Source organism: Sinocyclocheilus rhinocerous, unplaced genomic scaffold, assembly GCF_001515625.1.
Source record: "Sinocyclocheilus rhinocerous isolate Xijiao unplaced genomic scaffold, SAMN03320098_v1.1 scaffold173, whole genome shotgun sequence".
Taxonomy (NCBI): domain Eukaryota; kingdom Metazoa; phylum Chordata; class Actinopteri; order Cypriniformes; family Cyprinidae; genus Sinocyclocheilus; species Sinocyclocheilus rhinocerous.
In genome coordinates this window covers 805916-812076 of record NW_015645056.1, presented here as the reverse complement: position 1 = coordinate 812076, position 6161 = coordinate 805916, and the positions used below count along the sequence as shown (strand labels likewise).

At 37.9% G+C, this 6161-nt stretch overlaps 1 protein-coding gene across 2 annotated transcripts in view; it reads right to left on the bottom strand.

Moving 5' to 3' along the window:
- LOC107705137 (zinc finger protein 521) overlaps positions 1-6161 on the bottom strand; it is a 115606-nt gene that overhangs the window by 36773 nt on the left and 72672 nt on the right. The window lies entirely within an intron of this gene.

The following is a 6161-nucleotide window of genomic DNA, read 5'->3' as shown; positions in this document are numbered from 1 at the left end:
TCGAAACACGGCCAGCATCTCCAGGCAGTTGATGTGCCACATGAGATGGGGACCTTCCCACAGACCTTGGGCGGAGCGGCCACTCATGACCGCTCCCCAGCCCGTGAGGGAGGCATCCATCATTAGAGTATGTGATGACAAGGAGCCCCCAGCACTGGGCCTTGTGACAGGAACCAAGGTTTCCTCCACATGTCTAAGGCACGTAAGCATCACCACGTGACCTTGATCATGCGAAGCGGGTTGCCCCTCAGGGAAAACCCTTTGGTCCTGAGCCACCACTGCAAGGGTCTCATGTACAGCAGGCCAAAAGGCATCACGTTGGACGCAGCTGTCATCAGACCCAACAGTCTCTGAAACTGCTTCACATTGAGTGACTGGCCTTCTCTCTCTACCGTGAGGATCTACTAGAGCCGAGCAGAAGACAGACGTTCCTGCATCGTAGTCGAATCCCACACTACGCCTAGATAAGTGGTCCTCTGTACTGGAGAAAGCACACTTTGCTTTGCTTTTAGTCTTAACCCCAACTCTTTCATGTGAGCGAGAATGACATCTCGGTGCCGAATCGCCATCTGCTCTGATTGAGCTACAGTAGTATCAACCAATCGTGTTTCGGATGCGCTTTTTCTGGTCTCTACGTCACCCCGCCCGTGACGTTTCGCCATTCCGTTGGACTGATTTCCAATGTGATTCAGAGCGTGGGCACACAGGGGCGTTCCCAAAGCATTTTCCTACGCAGTGTGAGTTCCCGAAGGGGAACTATAAAATGTTACAAATTTAAATTACTAATTAAATGTGTCTCAGCTTAAGCAGTTATTTATTAGATGAACCATAAATAATAGATGATAGACTGTAATTATTTATATAATAAAATTAGGAACTCATTTATTACATATGAAAGATTTTCAAAATATTAACGGTTTTACTTCTATGAACTTGGGAAATTAATGAGAGTGTTCCCTTTTAAATACTCACAGAACGCATGAAAACAGAAATACTTTCATTCCTCAAAATCACCAAGAGAGGTTTTCACTAAATTAATAAATGAATGAATGAAATTTTCATTGTAGAGGGCATTTTAATGGACAAAAATGTGTATTTGCAAGATGATATAATCAATATTTCTTGGTCCATTTTCCTGGTAGAACGTGACTGTACATTTTAAATGCATATCCTAGTGAAAAATAAATATACTAAAATGTATCTGAAGTATACTACAAATACATTTACATATTTACGTACTTAATAAAAATGCAATTGTACTTTTTGTACACTAAACTGGTATACTTAATGTCTGCTAAATTGGAACAACTAATTTTGTACTTAATGCACTTTAATTGTGCTGACGTACAACTAAAGATATGAAGTATATTTGATTGTGCTAAAGTGGAACTATTGCAAGTATACTTTAGATAAACTTTAAATATTTTGCATTTAAAGACATATAGTATTCAAAGATCATACAGTCCTCATCAATAGTGACACTAAAACACATTTTAGGCTTGATATTAAGAATTGTGCATTGTGCGCAAGTAGTACTCCTAAAAAAGTTTAATTATATTTTTTATATACTTCAAAACGAACATAAAATAACTAAAAACTCCCAAAACTCTTTTGATTTCATGGGAAGAAATACAGTGAAAAATAATCAATTTAGACAATCAAATGCAGCAATGACGTGATGAACAGTATTTTTCCTTTTCTTCATGAAGGAAATGTCTGTTGGCATCACATTTACAAGAAACTGTGCATGAAAACTCAACTGAAAACTGCAGTGGCTTCCATTAGCGGGGGATTTTGAGGGTAGGCGCCCTTGTGGGAGAATGTGTTGTGTGTGTGTTTGTATTGATGTGTGAGGCGACGCAGGCGAGGGGGAACCCCCGGGCTGCTGTCTGCACCTCACAATCACAAAACTGAGAGACACGCTCCCTCTACGCTTGCAATTATACTCACTCACACACACACACACATACACACACTTATAGACGAAACACAGGCACAGAAGAAAGACTTCAGTAATTCACTCCCGCTGGATGTGTACTCAGAGCGGCTGACATTTCATCTCAAGGGAAACAGTTCTCTCCAGCCCCCTCGCTTGAGTCAGGGCTGGATTACCCTGGTAAATTCCAGGTGATGGGGTACGTGAAGGGTACACGTGATCAGTATGCCCAATGTGACACTGATCAGGGTGAGTAATGTGGGCACTGTGAGAGGAACAAGCCGCAAAACATCCAATGCAATGGAGGCAACAGCTGCAAAAACAAGACTCTCATGGAACTGCTGTCGGTTTATAAAGACGATTGTGTGAATAGCTCCATTTTCCACTCTACAGTCACCCGTTTTCCATATGTGCTCATGAACACGTGTGCTACTTGTCCGGTGAAAAGCCTCAACTCAGATGACTGTTTGCTTTGGAGGAAATCAGCTTCCCCTGACTCCTGCCAGTAGAAAACCAGCTCTGATCTGCTGCCAGACCTGTCAAGAAGCCCATGCAGAAGAAAAAAAACATACCAATACAAACCGCACTGAGGTCAAAGTACGCTTAACTCATGCAGACTTCCAATGGGGGAAGACAGCCTTTCTATATACAATCTACAATGTCTTAATGCATTTTCAATTTGACTTGAGCCTTAATGGAGGTGGAAGTCTTTTCAAATAACACACTATTTGTAGTATAGAGTCTGTTTAGCTGTTTAGAAAACTAAATGGGAAAACAAAGTAACTTGCATTACTTGCAAAAGTAACTTGCAAAAAGTAGCTTAGATATTTCAATGTCAATTTAAAAGCAATGCATTACTTTACTAGTTACTTAAAAAGTAATCAGATTACGTTACTCACGTTAACCTCCCCAACACTGCACATGACTGTCTGTTGTAGCTTTATTTTTGTCCAGTTTGGTAACCAAACCAAACTAGAGCCCTGCACGGGCCTCAAATTTAGGCCCTAGCCTGGCCCGTGTCCGACAGCTTATCAGAATTACCGGACCGAGCCCGTCTTTCTTTCCCCCTTCTCCCAAAACAGCTTATAAGACTACATGTGTCATGTCATGATTATGAAGGTGTCATGTCAGTCTTATGCACACCCCTTCAAGTAAAGTGTTACCCAAAAAAGTTGTGGCCCGGGCTCAAATGCAGGGCTCTAAACCAAACCAGGCAGTTACTGAAGAGCACAGCCTTCAACTTTCACTTGAGCGTAGAAGGAGGTGTGAGGCGTTTCACACTATCTGTAGTATCGAGTCTGTTTTGCTGTTTAGAAAAAAAGGGAAAATAACCAAAACTGTCGAATTTTGAAACGACAGTACTTGTGCATACAGATTTATAGTCAATGTTAACGCAGTTCAAATGTTCAATTCTTACTTTGGTTGCTACAGCCCCTATAATTGGAAATTGATTACATTTGGCATGTGTGCTCAGAATGTCCTGTTCTCCACCTGTACCAAGTTTTGTGCAGTTTGGACACTGTGCTCTCAAGATACAGGCCAATTAGCCACTTTGGGCCGCATCCAAAATTATATATTGGCTCACATCTTCTTAAAAATGAATCAAAATTATTTGAGGCCTTTTGTCAGCCTCATGTGAGTTCTAAATGCTGGATGGAGTTTGCCAGAACCTTTGTGATGTGTCTAGTGTCATTTCACTAATGTACACTCCAATAACACACAACCATTCCATGTCAACGTTTTGTCACATGTGCCATACTGCAAATACAAATGTGAAATGCACAGGAGACGCAACTATTTCTTATTCTTCTTCATCAAGTCTATGGAAGACCATAGATCCATATCATAAAAATTGTGAAATTTGGCACATTGATAGAGGAGAATCTGGACATTAACCACAGCAATTTTAGAGTCTCTACCTCAAACCCTCTAGCGCCACCAACAGCTCAAATTTGGGTTAGAATTAGGACTAAAAACAATTTTTGGCTCAAAATTCTTTTGATTTTATTTGCATCTATCTAATCTAAGTCTAATGAATTTGCAAATAAATCTGAGATTTCCAAATTACCTTTATTCTTATATATCCTAATGAAACTGAGAACACATTTGTCAAGTTGGCAGACATAACTGAATGTATTGCTGTCCAATTAAACTCAAGGGACAATATTTCTGTATATTGTAATATAGTACATGGTATAATATTTCCATAAAGAGACTCAAAAATTCTTATTATTTTTGAAAAGATACATGGCCATTGTATTCTCAACTATATAGTCTACGTGAGTCATTTGTGCATGGACCTCGATAATTGCTGTTTGCGGCTATATTTCTAACAAAATATATTCCTATATATTCCACAAAATCTATATTCCTACACAAAATGCATGGAACTGATGTGGGAGAGCGCTAAAATAGATTAGCTTGTTGGAGTTTTCCTGTAGAAGGTCTGTTGTCGATCCCATGCCCAGCAAACTAACCTCCCACTTAGACTCTTGGAGATGATATAATGCCTGCCAGAGGGCCTTAGTGTTTGGGTTTTTTTGTTTTTTATTTTCTTAGCCCATTTCCATTAATATGGAAGCTGAGCAAAGGGTCACTAATCATTCTCTCGGCACACATTACCAATGTTGGGGAAAATTATTTTTAAAAATAACGCATTACAATATTGCGTTACTCCCTCAAAAGTAACTAATTGCGTTGCTTAGTTACTCTTTATGGAAAGTAATGCATTGTTATTTTTGTGTTACTTTTCGTCACCTGGACTAGGCTTGCTTATTTGTTTTTTGATAACAAAATACCCAAAAGTTACATTTACAATTTAAAAAGTTTTTTGGCAACTGTAAAAGCCCTTTCACATAAAAAGCGAAATTAACTCTTTCCTCGGCAGTGTTTTTTTTTTTTTTTTTAAGTTGCCAGCCATTGCCAGCATTTTTTTATCATTTTCACAAAAGTTGAATGGCACCCAGAATATTTTGTTGTATTAATATCTGAACATGTAATATGTCAAAACAAAGAACAGAGCATCTGCTTTAAAAAAAAACAAACAAAAAAACACTTTTATTCTAGCTTCATGCAATCTTTTTTTATCAACACTTGAATGTGGGTAAGTTTCATGGAAAAAAAGCAACATTTTGAACAAAAAGCTGAGAAAATCAAATTTTTGTAAAAGACTACGTCTAGATCAGATTCAGAACAATGATCAAAACATAGATGGAATAGACTGCTTTAATTAACACATCCAGAGCTTGCACGGTCCTATAGCACTTCCTGGATCGTCATTTAATTCGCTAACATTAGACAATTTTGATTTATATAATGATTAATGTTTGATGATTGTTTTATATTACATATGCATCTGCTTACATATGCCATCGCTTGTTTCTGCTTCTTCTTCTCCGTCTTTTGATCCAGATGTTCAGTACTCTTTCAGAAGATGCATAGCGCCTCCTACCATACACCAGTGAAAACACGGAAAGCCAGAAAATTCCGTCAATGGCGGGGAAACGTTGTCTCATAAATGATGGAAAATTCCTTCAATGGCAGGGAAAGAGTTAAGAATAAAGTTAAGAATATCTTGTATTCCAAAAAAAAAAAAAATTAAAGGCTTGAATACAATGCATGACTTTCAAAATCTGAGCAGATTTTAAAACACTAGGCATCATACACTTACCGACTTTGTAATAGTCACAGAGGAAAAATTGGCCATCATACACTACACAACTGAGGATCACACACTAGCAGACTTTAAAATCGTTACAATCACATCAAACTAACGCAGAAATGTGTGCCTTGTTGCTAAGAGACACATGACAAATGAAAACAATATGTTTGACAAAACAATATGAAAACAAACATGTTTGATATCCTCCGACTGGATGGATTCATAGCCTGAAGCAAAAAAATCGAAGTCTGACTGTGACAATCATTTACATTACATTTACATTTAGACATTTAGCAGACGCTTTAATGCAAAGCGACTTACAAATGAGGAGAATGGAAGCAATCAAAATCAACAAAAGAGCAATGATATGCAAGTGCTATAAGAAGTCTCAGTTAGCTTAACACAGTACACGTAGCAAGTTTTTTTTTTAAATCATATAATAAATAAAAAGAAAACATAGAATAGAAAAAGAATAGAGCAAGCTAGTGTTAGAGGCCCCTTTTTTTTGCTTTTTGTTAATTGTATATTAAATAAAGAGAAAACAAATAGATAGAATACAAAAAG